This window comes from Typopeltis vanoorti, chromosome 5, assembly GCF_054136105.1.
Source record: "Typopeltis vanoorti isolate ZY-2024b chromosome 5, IOZ_Tvanoo_1.0, whole genome shotgun sequence".
Classification (NCBI taxonomy): Eukaryota; Metazoa; Arthropoda; class Arachnida; order Uropygi; family Thelyphonidae; genus Typopeltis; species Typopeltis vanoorti.
This window is the reverse complement of record NC_143553.1, coordinates 100,850,254-100,866,364: the sequence shown is the minus strand read 5'-3', so window position 1 is coordinate 100,866,364 and position 16,111 is coordinate 100,850,254. Positions and strand designations below refer to the sequence as shown.

The window sequence follows — 16,111 nt, the reverse complement described above, 5'->3', positions numbered from 1 at the left end:
ACAAAACTTAAATACAGGTCTTTGTTGTATTCCCATGATATCTCAACTATCTATCGTAAAGTGAAAATCTGATCCTGACAGCCTCTATCTGGCCTGTATCCAGCTTGTTCTACACCAAGCTTCTCTTCCACAATCCTTCTCAACTGTTTCTCAAGTATACTTGCATATATCTTACCAGGAACACTCAGTAGAGAAATACCTCTGTAATTATCACATTCAGTTTTATTTCCCCTTTTTATATACGGGTTCTATGATAGCTCTAGTTCAATCATCTGGAATTCGTCTCTCTCTGTCCAGGCCTTCTGAACTATGCAGTGCAGCCACTGTAAGACTTTTATACCTCCATACCTGAACATTTCTGGTCGAATATCATCTACTCCTTCTGCCCTTCCACATTTCAGGCTTTTGATGGCTTTTTCTACTCGAAGTATGGCTATGTATTCCTGACTGCATGCCTGGTCAGTGTTTTTTTATCACTGTGCTATCATCACTGCTTGTTTCATATATAGCAATTTTTTGAATAAATTACTCCATACTCAAGGATATCTTTTTGTCCTATTTTCATGTCACCTTTATCATCTTTAACTCCATTTACAGCACTCTTTCCTCCATTCCTAAGTTTCTTCAACAACCAACAGAATATTTTGCCACCTTCTTGAAATTTATTTTCTATGTTCTTACCAAAGGCCTCCAATGACTTTTATTTAGTTAGTTTTACACAGTGTTTAGCTTTCTTACATTTGTCTCTTATTCTCTAAGAGCACAAGCTGACTTATTTGCCAGGAACTTTCAATATGCTTTCTTCTTTTATTTCACTGCCTCTTTAACTTCCTGTGTCCACCATGGAGTTCTAATTTTTCTATCTTTACAGACAACCTCACCACATGCCTTTCTGGCTGAATTAGTCAGTGTTTTCTTCAGGACTTGCCACTGAATCTCCGAGGGTTGGTTCCTGTTCTCAAACTCTTTCATTTTTCCTTCAATAATCTTTGTGTATTTTAGTCTACAGTTCACATCTGAGAGCTGCTCAATTTTTATTCGCTTTAAAACTTTCTTACATGTTCTTCTTTTCAATTTGAAAAGAACAATTTAAATTCATTAAAATTATTGTCTTGTAAGGCCAGAACATCTGCTCTACTCCATATAGTTTGTCCCAACTTTGTAATTAATAGTAATCACTTCCCAAAACTTGGATATTGGCATGTACTCTGATTAATTCATGTTGATGATTTTGTATTATTTCATATTTCAGGAAAAGAAGCTTGAATGAAGAAGTTTTGTCTGATTTCAAAGAACTCTGAACCTGTTTCAATTGCATGAGAAGCAAGGTCAGACTTGTTGGATTCCAAAAATGTAATATCGTCTTGATGTTCTTCCAGAAGGTTGAGCATTATTCCTGATATTATTTCTAATTTTGTTAAAATTGAAGAACCCATCCACTCACTTTCTGTTCAGAAGATTTATCAAAAAATCAATATTTCATCCATAAGCATAGATTAATTTCTAAGTTATTAAAATTTTGACAATAACTGAATCTAACCAATAGACCATTAACAAACGATGAACTAAATATTTTGTCTAAAGGTCCTGATTTTGTCTTGTCTCTTTTACGTACACTTTACTTACAAATCATGGCATGGAAAAAGAGATTAGAAAATTTCACACAGATGAAGCAAATAAATTACGTTTTGAGATTGCACAAATTTTATACGTGTGAATCCACCTCCTTTGAATGTACCCTTCTTAGAAATATAAGCTCTTTGCTCTCTGTGCTAGAACACTGAGTGTTATCAGCAGGGATCCAGCAAAAAGTCAAATCAGTAAATTAAATAAATTATTAGACATTGTACAATCGTGGAATACCACTGTTGTTGAGAAGTTGTGAATTCATTATGCCCATCTACCTCATCTCTATGGTCATTCTAAAATCCATAAGGATGGCAACCTTCTTCTCCCAGTAGTGGACTGTATTGGCTCCCCCCACTTACTAACTTGCAAAACATCTCTCTCTGATATCTTCAGAATCCCACTGGCTGCACATTGCTTATAACAAAAACAGTCTTGACTTTAAAAGAAAATAAAATATATCTGTCCAATAACAAGATTATGGTTTCTTTTGATGCAGTCTCCCTATTCACCAACATTCCACTACAAGAGATTTTAATTTTTAGAATCTGATTTCCCAAAAAGATATTTTTAACCTACTTAAACTCACCATCAATGTAGGCTATTTTACATGGCATAATAAATTGTTCAGACAAATAGAAGTAACAGCAATGGGCAGTCCTATCTCACAAGACTTAGCTGATTATTTTTATGGGACATCTAGAAAAAGAACTCTTTGACACTATATTTCCTCAGCTTCGTATATGGTTACCCTTTGTTGATGATATATTTGTAGTCTGGTCCCACTCTGAGTCAGAATTACTTCAGTTCCTAGAGAAAATAAACTTCTTCTACTCCCATATCAAGTTCACTGTTGAAAGTGGATCCAATAACCAACTACCCTTTTTGAATATCTTAATAAGTCGTAGTCCCACAGGTCATGTTGAATTTTCAGTTTATCAGAAGACAGTGGTAGATACATTCACTTACCTTCCCACAATCATTCATCTCAGAAAATGGATATTATCAAGAGTCTTGTACATAGAGTTCATACAATCTTCTCTTCTGATTCCCTTTTATTAGATGAACTGAATAAAATTAAAAGCAGTCTAATATGTAATGGATACAACAAAACTACCATTAAAAAATTTATTCATAATTATCTTCTTTCTATCAAACTACAATCTGATGTGAAAAGAATTTCAATACCTATGTTAAAGGAACCTCAGAACAAATAGCAAGGATTCTTCCTAAATGCAATCTATACATTTCCTTCAAACCAGCTCAAAAACTGTCTTCCTTCTTACCATATAATAAAGAATGCCTTACTACTGCTTTCCTTACCAGGAAAGAGGTGTAATGCATTCTTTGTTTATCTAGTACCTTGCTCATGTCATCTTGCTATTTTTGACAGACTGACCATTCTTCCTTGATTAGAATTGAAGAACATCAAGACTATATTTCATTATTGGAATCTGACAAGCCTGGCCATGCTTCTCATGCTATTGACACTAGGCACAGAGTTCTTTGGAACCAGGCAAAACCTCTTCATTCAAGCAAGTTCAAATTCAATCATCTTTTTCTTGAAATGCGAACCACTACAAAATCATCTGAACCTGAACCAATCAGACAAAAGGTGTCACGTTATTACTAAAATACTCTGGATTAAAGACTTTTGACTGCTTATATATGGAAATATGACTTCTGCATTACTTCAAACTTGGTATCACTTCTGGGTCTCACCAGCTTCCACTGGTGAGACTTCAATAAAGGTAGAAACCAGCCTGGATAGTGGCCCTTCCCATAATGCATAGAATTATACATGCCTGTAAGGATATGTACATTGCATTATGCGATACTGAGGCAATAGATGTGAAGTCATTAGTCTCTATATACAAGTAATCCAGTCGTGCAGTGACTTCATGTGCAAGCTTTGTTTGCTTACACTTGGATAAAGGATGAAACCAAGAATGTAATTTTTTTGTATCTTTAATTTATAGCATAACCAAGTGAAACTTTCAACTTTACTTTGATTCTTTTAAACTTTCTTACACTTTCTTCATTTGATTGTGATATTCAATGTGATCTTTTCAAATCTAAATGGTGATCACTGCTATTTCAAATCCTCTGTATACTCACTCTCGTGTCCTGAGCCAGTGTGAAGATATCACTATCAAGAAGAAATTATCGATAAGAATGTCCATGGGAATTTATGCATATCTTAAGTTGAAACATGGTATTACTAATGACTAATCTATGTTCTAAATAGAATTACAGCAGGTACATATTATTATTATTAGCTTTTTATGATGTTATTTTTATTATATATATTTCTGTGATTATCATATACTGTTGTTGAACTTATAGTGATTTTCTTTTTAATGAACTTTAAAATCTTCTCTTCTCTCCCCACCCCCACGTGTGATTATTCTTTATGACCCTTAAACATGCCTTTTTCAAAACACAGTGTATGTTGGAGCTCTAAATAATAACTGGTTTGATTTGGCAATTCTGTTGATTGATAAATCATTAACTAATGATTACCATTGTCAGTGGTTGAGTTCATACTTAACTTTATACTAGCAGTCATCATATTCAAATCTCTCTCTCTCTCTCTGGGAATTTGGTTATGAGTTCCATCTGGTGCATCATCACTCATATCAAAACCACTAGCTTAATTAAACACTTGAAGTGTTGTAAAAAAAAAAATTAGCTTTGAGTCTTCATAGAAGGGTTCTCAGTATATCTGAGACTCACTTGTGATTCTAATGTACCATAGTTTTGCAGTCTTTCCTGTGTGGGTTTTCTTGCTTTTTATAATATATAAGATCTATTTTACTAAAATAGATCTGTAAACTCCTACCCTAATTTATTCATTATAACTTGTTTATTTTTACCAGATTCTTCTAATTTATCTTCCTTTTGTGAATTTAAACCAGGTGTTCTGTTTCCTTTGCTTTCAGTACTTCATTGTTAACAAATTTCTATGCTTACCAAATCTGTAAGTACATCAAAATTTTATATTACCAAATTGTGAGTTACTGAGTGATCATTTTGCAAGGCTGTCATCTAGGTGGTGATATTTCAGTGCCAGATGTAACTTACTGATGGAGGAATAGAGATAGATGAATTGGAAGTGCCAGTATTTTAGAACCTTAATGCAAACATGGCCATGGAATTAGATGCCATATGTGACAGAAGGAACTCAAGGTAAAAGAGCGTTAGATCTGATTATAGTGTCAGAGGAGGTTTCAATTAAAGACATAACTATTCTGCTTCCAGTCGGTGACAGTGATCATGCAGTACTCACTTGGGAAGTGGCTAAGTTTATGAATGTTCCATTCAGAAAAGGTTACATGCTGAACTACAAAGCAGGAAATAACGACCACCTGAGGGATATGCTGAGTTCTGTGTCATGCTATCAGTTATTGGAATGGAAGGATATTGACAGTGCATGGGAAGTGTTTAAAAAAATATTTAAATAATGTGATATCAAAACGTGTCCCTAGAGTTTGAAGAATAAATAGAGTAGGATCGAAATGGATGTGTAATCTAATTAAGCAAGAGATTCGTACGAAAAAGTTAATGTTGAAGGAATATCATGTTTATAAGGATGCTATTAGTTAAAATAATTATAAACAGCAGGACAGAAGAGTTACAAGTGCTGTGCAGAAAGATAAGTCTGAGTATGAAAAGAAACTGGCTTTGTAAATTAAAAACACCCCAAAAGAATTCTGTCCTTATGCTGCAAGTAAAAGAAAGAATGAATTTAAAAGAATATCTCTGCTGAATGCAGAAGGTATGCAGATGACTGATGCAGAAGCAATTGTTCATCTAATGAGTAGCAATTTTGCTCAAAGCTATCAACCTGCTATATGCAACATTGAGTTCACTGCTATCGCTTCAACCTATGAGGAAATTTGTGGTTAAGGAGGAAGTACTACAGCTGTTGCACAAACTGAATAAGGAATTCTGCTCTAGGAACTGATAGGATATCAGCATGGATGCTAAAAGAGTGTTCAGCTGAACTGTCTATTCCCTTGACCAGGCCATATAATTTGAGTCTCAGAACATGGAGGTTTCCACAGGAGTTGAAAGAATGTATGGTAATCCCATTGCACATGGGTAGTGCAAAGACTGATGTATCCAACAATCAGTCAATCAGTATCTCAGGAGTGGTAGTGAAGATTTTGGAAAAGTTGGTAGGGCTCACATTCAGAAATGGGTTGACAGAGAATCTCTACTTTGCAATGAACAGCATAAGGAAAGGTGATGTTTTTGCAACTTGCTCACATTCTATAATGTTACCACTGAGTTAGACAAGGGGAATGGATATACCATGATACTTTTGGATTTTGCTAAGGCTTTTGACAGAATACAGCATGGAGTACTGTTGCATAAACTGGAGAATATGGGATTGGATTATAAACTATTGGCATGGATAAGAGGATGGCTGACTGACAGACAGATATCAAAAGTGGTATGTGGGCATATGAATCTGCAAGATTCAAGGTAACTAGTGGTGTGCTTCAAGGATCATTCCTTAGTGCATTGTTATTCAATCTGTACATTAATGACATTGGGAAGGATTTGACATGTGACATACAGCTATTTGCTGATGATACAAAGATAGGTAGGATAATCAGGAGTGCTGCTGATTCATGTACTTTGGTGTGATTAGGTATTCAATGTCATATTATATTGGTGGGATTATGCTTGAAGAAACTGATAAGGCTAGAGATCCTAAAATTTTATTAGACAGGAAGTTGAAGCTCATGGGTCATATAGCAAAATTTATAAATACAATTCAGAGAATAATGGCAGTGTTCAAACGAATCCTGACATATAAAGATAACGAAGTCATTTTGCCTCTTTACATGGCCTTGATAAGACTCACTTGGACTGTTGCACACAGTCTCCTGGTTTCCATTGTGATTCTGATACAGTGAAGAGAGTGCAAAGGAGAGTGTCAAAAATGATATCAGGATTGTGGAATACAGATTATGAAGACTGATTGGGAATTTGTATGCTGCAGACACTAGCAAAGAGGAGAAAGAGAGGTAATATGATTAAGACTTACAAACTTCTGAAACGGTTTCAGTAAATGGAATTTTTCATTTTATGGAGGGGGTGTGGAAAGGATGCGAGGACATCCATGTCAGTTGAGAATGAATGCTGTTAAGAAGGGGGATTAAGGCTAGATTTTTCTCTCATAGAGTAGTGCTTGATTGGAATGAATTGTCATTGGATGCTGTGTGTGGAAGTAGCATGAATGAATTTAAGAACAGATATGACAGCTGATGCGAATAGTATGGCCTCCCCGATGAGTTCCTGACTCCCTGGAGGTCTCTCTTAATGATAATAATAATAATAGTATTAGCCCATGTATTATGAGAACATGGAAGGGAATTGACAACTGCTCTGACTAAGCTGTTTAATTTGAGCCTCAGTTCTGAGAAGGTGCCAATGGATTGGAAAGAAAGCAAAAGAGTTCCACTGCATAAAGAAGTCTCTAAGACAGAAGTAGTAAATTATTGGCTAGTCATTAGCTCAAGAATTGTGGTTAAGATGTGGGAGGATTTGGCAAAAGGCAGAATTCATTACTTGGTGGACAGGAATATGATACTTAATAGGAGGAAAAATGGTTTTGTGAAGGGTTAGTCTTAGTAATTTGATTACTTCTTATAATAAAGTGATTATTGGGTTTAATAAACCAAATGGCTACTTAGTTATATTGCTGAACTTTGCACAGGCATTTGACAGGATTTCACATAGAAATTCATTAAATAAATCAGAGCAAATGGGGATGGATATGAAACTGGTGGTTTGGATTAGAGCGGTGGCTAATGGACAGGTATAAAAGAGCATTTAGTGGAGGAGTTGAGTCCTGGATGACTAGTGTTGTGCTGCAGGGCTCAGTACTTGATCCTCTGCTGTTTAATTTGTCATTGATATAGAAAATGATCTGAGAGGGAATATTAGTTGTTTGCTGATGATTATTCAAAGCAGGGAAAAGCAATAGTCAATGAAGATAATGTAGAGTTCTTCAGGATGACATATAGGCTGGCAGTATAGGAAAAGATAAAATGCTGCTAGTTTAACATAGGCAAGTAAATTCTCGGGGTATGAGCATAGTTTACGGTTTACCAAAGATACACAAACAAAACACACCACTCCGGCTGATAGTCGAAGGTATAGATAACCCGAATTATCACCTAGCCAAGAAATTAGCGGCAACACTCAAGGAGTTGGTAGGTCATTCCCCCTCCTATATCGGAAACACACAACACTTCATAAACATAATCAAAGACATTACATTAGAAAAAGATGATTTATTAGTCAGTTTTGCCCTCTTTATGAATGTCCCAATCAATGGCAATTCTTCTTTTACAGAACAAATTCCCTCCAGATATCATGGCACTCTTTGTGCATGTATTACGTTCTGGTTATTTGTTTAGCAAAATGCTTTCTACCTACAAAAAGAAGGCACAGCCATGGGCTTGCCATTATCCCCCCTATTGCTAACTTTTACATGGAACATTTTGAGCAACTTGCTCTAGATTCCTCTCCTTTAAAACCCAAAGTCTGGCTTAGATATGTTGACAATGTTTTCGCAATCTGGTCCCATGGCTGCTAGACACTTTCCTTATCCACCTAAACAAACAACACAAATGCATACAGTTCACAATTGAGATTGGAAAACAGAACACACTTTCGTTTCTAGATACACTTGTCACACATCTTCCTTCTGGCATTCTTTCCTTCACTGTGTGCCGGAAACCGACACATACTGGCCAATATCTACACATAAACTCCTACCACCACCCAACATAAAAACTAGGTGTCATTAATACTCTAAAAAACAGGGCTTTGAAGATCTGCTCCAATTAAAATGTGCTGAAAGACGAATTTAAAGTTATCAGTAATACTTTTCTAAAAATGGTTACAGCCAAAACACTATTAACAAAATTCTCTACAAGACCTCAATAAAAAACAAAGATAAACCGGACTACAATAAAACTGTAACCATTCCTTACATTAAAGGGACATCAGATAAAATAAACAGAATACTACAAAAATACAACCTCAAAGCCATCTTTAAACCTCCTACAACATTAAAAAGCTTACTCAACTCATCCAAAGACCCACACCCGCCGCTGGCCCACCCTGGAGTATGCCATATTTATTGCATCTGTAATATACCATATATAGGGGAAACAGGATGCACAATTCCTATCAGACAAAAGGAACATAAACGACACATTAAATATAATAACTATGTTGAAGCTTGCCTTCCTGATCATGCCCTGAACACTTTACATAGAATTGACTGGAAAAGCACCAGCTGTTTACATCACACCAAAACATGGTATGAACGCAAATTTAAGGAAGCCTGTGAGATTCTTATCAACCACCCCAATCTGAACAATAATGATGGTCTAAAAATCCCAAGCATATGGAAGGCACATATTCTACCCATGGAACCTTTCTCTCTAAGCGTTAACTATAAACAGGACTGTAGATAATCCAGAATCCTAAATCTAAAATAACAATTGTAATTTTAAAAATAGGACATCATTGTTACTGAAAGAAGACTATCTATAAGAAAGAATGTTTTTCTCATGTTATCTTAAATAGAATTTAGCTTTGATGTAGTTTCTAAATATTAATTAATTTGTATTTTTTTTTTTCACTACAGGTCATTCTAGTAGAATAACCAGTGATCAAATCATTGTTTCTTTAGCTTACTGTGTGTGTGTAATGTAACTCAGCTTGTCCTTGTATATTTGTATATACTCCAGATGATGATCTTAATATGAAGATCGAAACGTTGGGAAATTGAAAGAGTTATTTATAGCACAGTTGTAAAGTCCATAATTTCTAAAATGAATATGCTAAAGAACTGACAGCTCCTTTGACCTGGCTTTTCAATGAAAGTATGGCTATGGGAAAGGTGTCCAGGGATAGGAAGGAAGGTAAGATAGTGCCATTGCATAAGGGCAGTAGCAGACTGGAAGTGTCTAATTATAGGCCAGTTTGTGTGTCATCAGTAGTTGTTAAGATCTTGGAGAAATTAGTTACGGACCATATACAGCATTGGGTAGATGAGGGTAATGTTATCTCTGAGAGTCAACATGCATTTGTGAAGGAGCACTCGTGTTTTAGTAATATGCTAGCCTTTTATAATAAAGTTACAAGAGTAGTAGATGAGGGAAAGGCATATACTGCCATTTTCTTGGATTTAGCGAAGGCATTTGACAGGGCGCCACATGATAAGCTGATATTTAAGTTACAGCACGTGGGTTTGGATGTCAGGTTGGTCAACTGGATTCAGGATTGGCTGTCCAATAGGTATCAGAGAGTTGTGTATGGTGGGGTTCGTTGTATGGTCATCGTTTCAAGGAGGCAGAGGGTTACAAGTGGGGTCCTACAGGGCTCAGTACCGGGACCTATATTGTTTAACATTTATATCAATGATATTGTCAGTGGATTGCAGGGGAATATTCAGTTGTTTGCAGATGATGTGAAGCTGGGAAGGGTTATTAGTAATAGTGCAGATGTGGTAGCCCTGCAAGAGGATTCAAATAAGCTAGACAGATGGACAAATGAATGGGGGGATGTCGGTTTAATGCAGCAAAATGTAAGGTCTTGAGGTTTGGGACACATTGATGGGACGCTGCATACAAGAGATCTGCGGTTGATGATTAATAGAAACCTGAAATTCAGGGGGACATACTGCAAAGGTGGTGAAGGTAACACAGAGGATTGCTGCAATAGTGAGAAGGACGCTGACCTGCAGAGATAAGAGTTATCATTCCGTTGTATAAGACCTTGATCAGACCACACTTAGACTATTGTTCTCAGATTTGGTTCGCAGGATTTGAAGGGGATAAATTAACTGTGGAAAGGGGTACAAAGGTAGATAACAGATGGGTTCAGTACTGTACAATGTTAGTTATGAGGATCGGCTGAGGGAATCTGGACTGCAGAGTTAGGTGGATAGAAAAAGGGGAGGTGCTATGATTGAGAATTTTAAACTGTTGAGAGGTAGTTACAGGGTTGAAACTGAGGAGTTTTTTCGTTGGTTGAACAGCGGGAAGGAGTGATGACAAGGGGCCATCCCTGGAAGTTGCGAAAGGAACTGTGAGCAAGATGGTAAGGAGTGGTTTCTTTGCATGGAGGGTGGTTGAACCATGGAATGCATTGCCTGATAGAGTGGCGAGAGAGCGAGAACAATCATTGAGTTTAAGGAGTGGTATGATAGACTTTGTGTTTCCTAGGAGGGACCTCCCACGATGAGTCTTGGAGGCCTAAATAATAATAATAATAACTGACTTTTGTATGTCAAATGACTTCTGGAGGGCACCATGCAACTGCACCTTCAGTTATCAGAATAGCAAATTGCCATCCAATTAGTCATGGTAGATATACAACTAGCATAGCCTTGAAAATACTTCATACACAAACCTTGCTTGGATAAAGGATTAAATAAGAATATAATTTCTTGCTAAAGTATGATTTACTTGGTAACTAAGCGAAAAACTTTTTTCCTTATGTTGATTGTAACTGTTTTCATATCATTTAAGTATTTTGCTTTTGAATGTCTGGGTTTCTTCTCTCACCTTGAGAAATTGATCACCTAATTATCTGCAAAACTAAAATAGTCTTTTTATATTTGAATTCCTTCTTTGTCATTTATTCTCATTTCTTTGATTATTTCATTTATGTATATTCCAAATAAGACCAGAAATAGAGGGTTCCTCTTCATGTGTTTTGATTTTCCTCTATTGAAACTGCTAATATATGAATGCTGAATTGGTATATTGAACTCTCACCCCCCTCATTTAAATTTTTTTTTAATTAAAATATTATTGAAATAATCTTTTAATATTTTAAAAGAGTAAATTTAGTCTGCAAATTCTTCCTTTTACAAATCTATTTTTTCCCCTTTCATTTGTAATATTTTCAAGGATAGGGTTGATTTTGTATGGTGTAGAGGCTTTCCACAATGAATTTTAGGATTTCATGAATGTGGCATGTAATATTTTTTTTTAATGTGTGAACACAGATTATAATCCCTTCCTCCTTCCCCTGCCCACACACATACGAAAAAAAAAAAAAAATAATAATAATAATAATCTTATTCCTCTTTAGCTTTTCCAGGTATTTTAATAGTGTTATGTTATCTCTTTTATTTATGGACCAACCATGAGGTGTTTTACACATCATTAACAATATCACTGTGAAGTGAAGTGTCCTTGTAATTAAAAGAACATTTAAATACCATTGAAATAACATGAGCATGAAGTATAAATTATTTGATATATGTTATACAGGCTGTTAGCTGGTTAGTGTAAGAAATCTTTGTTATCAAAATAAAGACTCAAAATTAAATCTGCATGATAATAATATTAATTTAAAAAAATTTTTTTAGATTAAAAAAGAAATGCATTACTTTCACTACAATTTGTTGATTCACATTTACAAACATACGCAAGGCTTATGATCTTTCTCTTGACTCTTCATTTTGCTTGATAAGCTATTTTGTGTCTATCTGTCTATATAAGTGGCATTGTATGCCCATTTAGGTTGGGTGTGCGCTGTCGTGTGGCTTATTCAACCCACACCTACAAAATCACGTCAATTTGACTGTATGATGGCATTTTTATTAATCTTTGAAAGTTTTAAGTCAGCACTCATCTTAATTGTTCCAATGCAATTAATTGTAGGATAACCTTGAATACTTTAATTTATCCATTAATATAATTTTAAATATGGAAAGCATAAAGAACAAATGAAAAATAATAGCCATGCTTCATGCACATTTTTTATGTGAGAGCACAAAGGGTTTATGCTTTCTGGTGAGATTAGATTATAATTGGCAAATACTAGAGTGAGACACAGATAATTTGAATTTTAATATGATTTTTAAATACAGCCATATAATATCCATAGTGCAATTGGAAGAACGACAGTACGTTGCACTTTTTGACAGGAAAAGGCCTAAGTTCGATTCTCATCATGACAAGAAGAATCTTTATAAGGGTTTTTTTTCAATTGAAGGTGAGTTAGCTGATCTCATATGGAGATAGCAGTGTTTTTTCTCCCGAAACTGAGGTTTTTCATCCCACATGCAGACAAATCGGCCTTGAGAACGCATGCAATTTACAGACAAAAAATACTAGTGGTGGTGGGCAGCAGATGGTTGGTGTAGTAAATGATGGCAGCAGCGGTTCGCTGTAGTTGATGGAGTGGTGGTGGAGATGGAGAACTGTAAAGTATGTGCCCTACCTTGAAGGGTCTTTGGACTCCTTGGAGGTGTCACATAATAATAATAATAATATATGCACAGAAATTAGAGAATGTAATCACTTGAGAAATTATTATTTTTCTGGATTGAACCAAAGAAAGGCTTAAATAACTCATTTTACTTAATTATTTATACACAGGTTCTAACCTCCTTTGACTATAATCATACAATCCGTGAAAGCTCTGGCAGAAAATGGGACATTCAGTAGAACGTCAACACTATTTCCCACTGTAAATATGGACAAAAAAAAGTTCTAAATTATTTATAGGAAATTATATATTAAAAACTTGTCTATGTTGTCCTAAAGATGTCAGTTCACATTTCATGCATGCAAAATGCAAGACAGATGAAACTCTGAAAACAAAATCAGCAACTCATGACAAATAACAAAGTTCAATTGCATTGGTTGACACAATAACCAATCACAGCAACTGATTGCTGGGTGCTGTTGTCTCAGCACACACCATGCCTCGCCTTCTGGGTGGTTTAAAATCACTAAGAATTTGACCTGCTGCACCATCTGTTCGGGCTGAAAGGCACCTGTATTTGCACTGCACACCCAGGCTATTAATGCAAAACGTGGTGGTGCAATGTTTACACGTCGAAAAAGTCCTCTTCCTGAAGCTTTAATTAAACACAATATACGAATGTTTCGTGAGGCATTCGTATATTGTGTTTAATTTTAGGAATCATATGAAGCCAGGAAACAATTAGGGGAGTTTTTAACCGGAATAAATGCAAAAATATTATATCAGTGATATTTCTATTTTCGTGGATGTGCACTGTCCACACCTAGCACACCTGGAATATATGCCCCTGATATACGTGTGTGTGTGTGTGTGTGTGTGTGTGTGTGTGTGTGTGTGTGTGTGTGTGTGTGTGTGTGTGTGTGTGTGTGTGTGTGTGTGTTTTTATTGGCCAAGTGGCCGGTGTATCTGCTCTCCAACCAGCAGGCCATAGGTTTGATTCCCACCGTGCGAATGCATGTTTATGATAGTGATTAGGTAAGAGATGGATTTCATTGCCCAGTGTGAGACCACCACCATGCTTATTGGAGCCTGAAGTGACTTCAAAAAGATCCATATTTGGTCTGTAGAGCAGGGTTTCTGGAGTATGTTAAAAAATAAATAAATAAAAATACCAAATTAATAAAATTAATAAAAAGTAGAAAAAAATCCTTAGCCCACTCACAATGTGAATGTGCTATAGGTTTGCAAAAGCCTTTTGTGGTAGGAACCACATAAAAAAAAAAAAAATCATGTATAACACACACACACACACACACACACACACACACACACACACACACACACACACACAGTGAAGTTTTCTTCATCCATCATTTGACATATCTAAATCTCCAATTTATTATGTGATTTGATGGATCTTGCAGTATTTTAATAAAAATAACTTTAATTTTATCCCCCTCTGTTATTGATTATCTATGTGGATCACATTATGAAGGAAAGTGCTATTAAACCTGATATTATGGCTCAACATTTTAGTCATGGTACTGTAGATCTCTTCGGTATCACATAATAGTGTTTTTCAAACTGCAGGTTGTGATTCATTAGTGGGTCATTTAGGGATGAGAAAGGATAGAATTGCAAGTACTCCCCCCCCCCCATACTTAATGAACATAGCAACAAATTGTTATAATAATAATAACAATAATGGTTCCATAGTGTTCTACTTTAATTGAAGAACACTATGGAACATAACTAGTGTTTTCCACTAGGGTCACAACTAGTTTTTTTTTTTTTAACTGAAATGGAATAACAACAGGAAATAGCAAGTAAAAATATGCTCTCTTAGCACCCATATATAAAAAGGGAAATAAAACTGAATGCGAGAATTACAGAGGTATTTCACTACTGAGTGTTCCTAGTAAGATTTATGCAAGTATACTTGAGAAATGGTTGAGAAGGATTGTGGAAGGGAAGCTTGGAAAAGAACAACGTGGATTCAGGCCAAATGGAGGCTGTCAGGTTCTGATTGTCACTTTATGACAAATAGTTGAGAAATCATGGGAATATAACAAACATCTGTATATATAAGTTTTATAGATCTGGAAAAGGCATATGATATGCTGCCAAGAGAAAAACTATTCAAAACGCTACAATTGTATGGTGTCAATGGGGCATTATATCAAACTATACTTAGTCTTTATTTGAGTTGTAAGTCAGCAGTTAGAATTGAAGGAAGTACAGAAAGATGGTTTAATGTTACATCTGGTGTCAGACAAGGATGTACGTTTTCCCCCTCTGTTATTCATTATATGTATGGATCACATTATGAAGGAAAGTGCTATTAAACCTGGTATCAAAATTAGATATGTTGATCTCAGCTCTTTACTTTATTTAGATGATGTTATACTTCTAAATAAATCCGATACAAGATCTAAATTGAATAACTGTTGTAATAAATTTGGTATGAAATCAGCAATAACAAGACAAAGACAAAATTGGCAGAAACATTGAAAATATCAACTGCATTGTGCATGGAGAACCAACCTATAAAACAAGTAAAACATTTCAGCTATTTAGGCACAATTTTTAGTGAAGACGGTAAATTAAGTATGGAAACAGACAACAAAATCAACAAAACTGGTATGGTTGGAATTCAACTGAATAAATTTATATGAAATAAGAGAGAAATTAGTCAAAACACTAAATTAGCTATATACAAGACAGTGTTCAAGCCAATTTTAATTTATGGATCTGAGAGCTGGGTTAGAAATAAAACAGTTGACCAAAGACTAGAAGTCCCAGATATGAGAGTCCTGAGAAAGATTAGGGGCATGAAGAGATGGCATTAATGGCAATATCATATTAAAAACGAGGATTACAATGTTAAGTAAGAACTTGACATTGTCAGCATCCAGGAATTTGTTACCATAGCTAATCTCAGGTGGTAATATCACTTAAACATAATGTGAGAGTAAAAATTAGCAAAACAGGTGTTCTCTGCCAAGTTGGCAGGAATAAGACCCAGAGGAAGACCAAGATATAGGCGGATTGACATAGTAAAAAGTGCCTTAGAAGAAGTTCTGATAATGTTGGAGTCTTGACAGGTAACAGATTGATTTGGAGAAAAATTGTGGATAGGAAGTTAGTGGTGATGTAAGTTTTTCATGTAGTACTATCATATCCTGTACACTTTGGGAGAGTAGATGTCAGGAATTTGATAATGATG

General features: G+C 35.5%; 1 protein-coding gene across 4 annotated transcripts in view; it reads left to right on the top strand.

Annotated features, from left to right (window-relative positions):
* The window catches only part of LOC150106691 (putative phosphorylase b kinase regulatory subunit alpha), a 745,167-nt gene that overhangs the window by 542,575 nt on the left and 186,481 nt on the right, over nt 1-16,111 (top strand). The gene's annotated exons all lie outside the window — the stretch shown is intronic.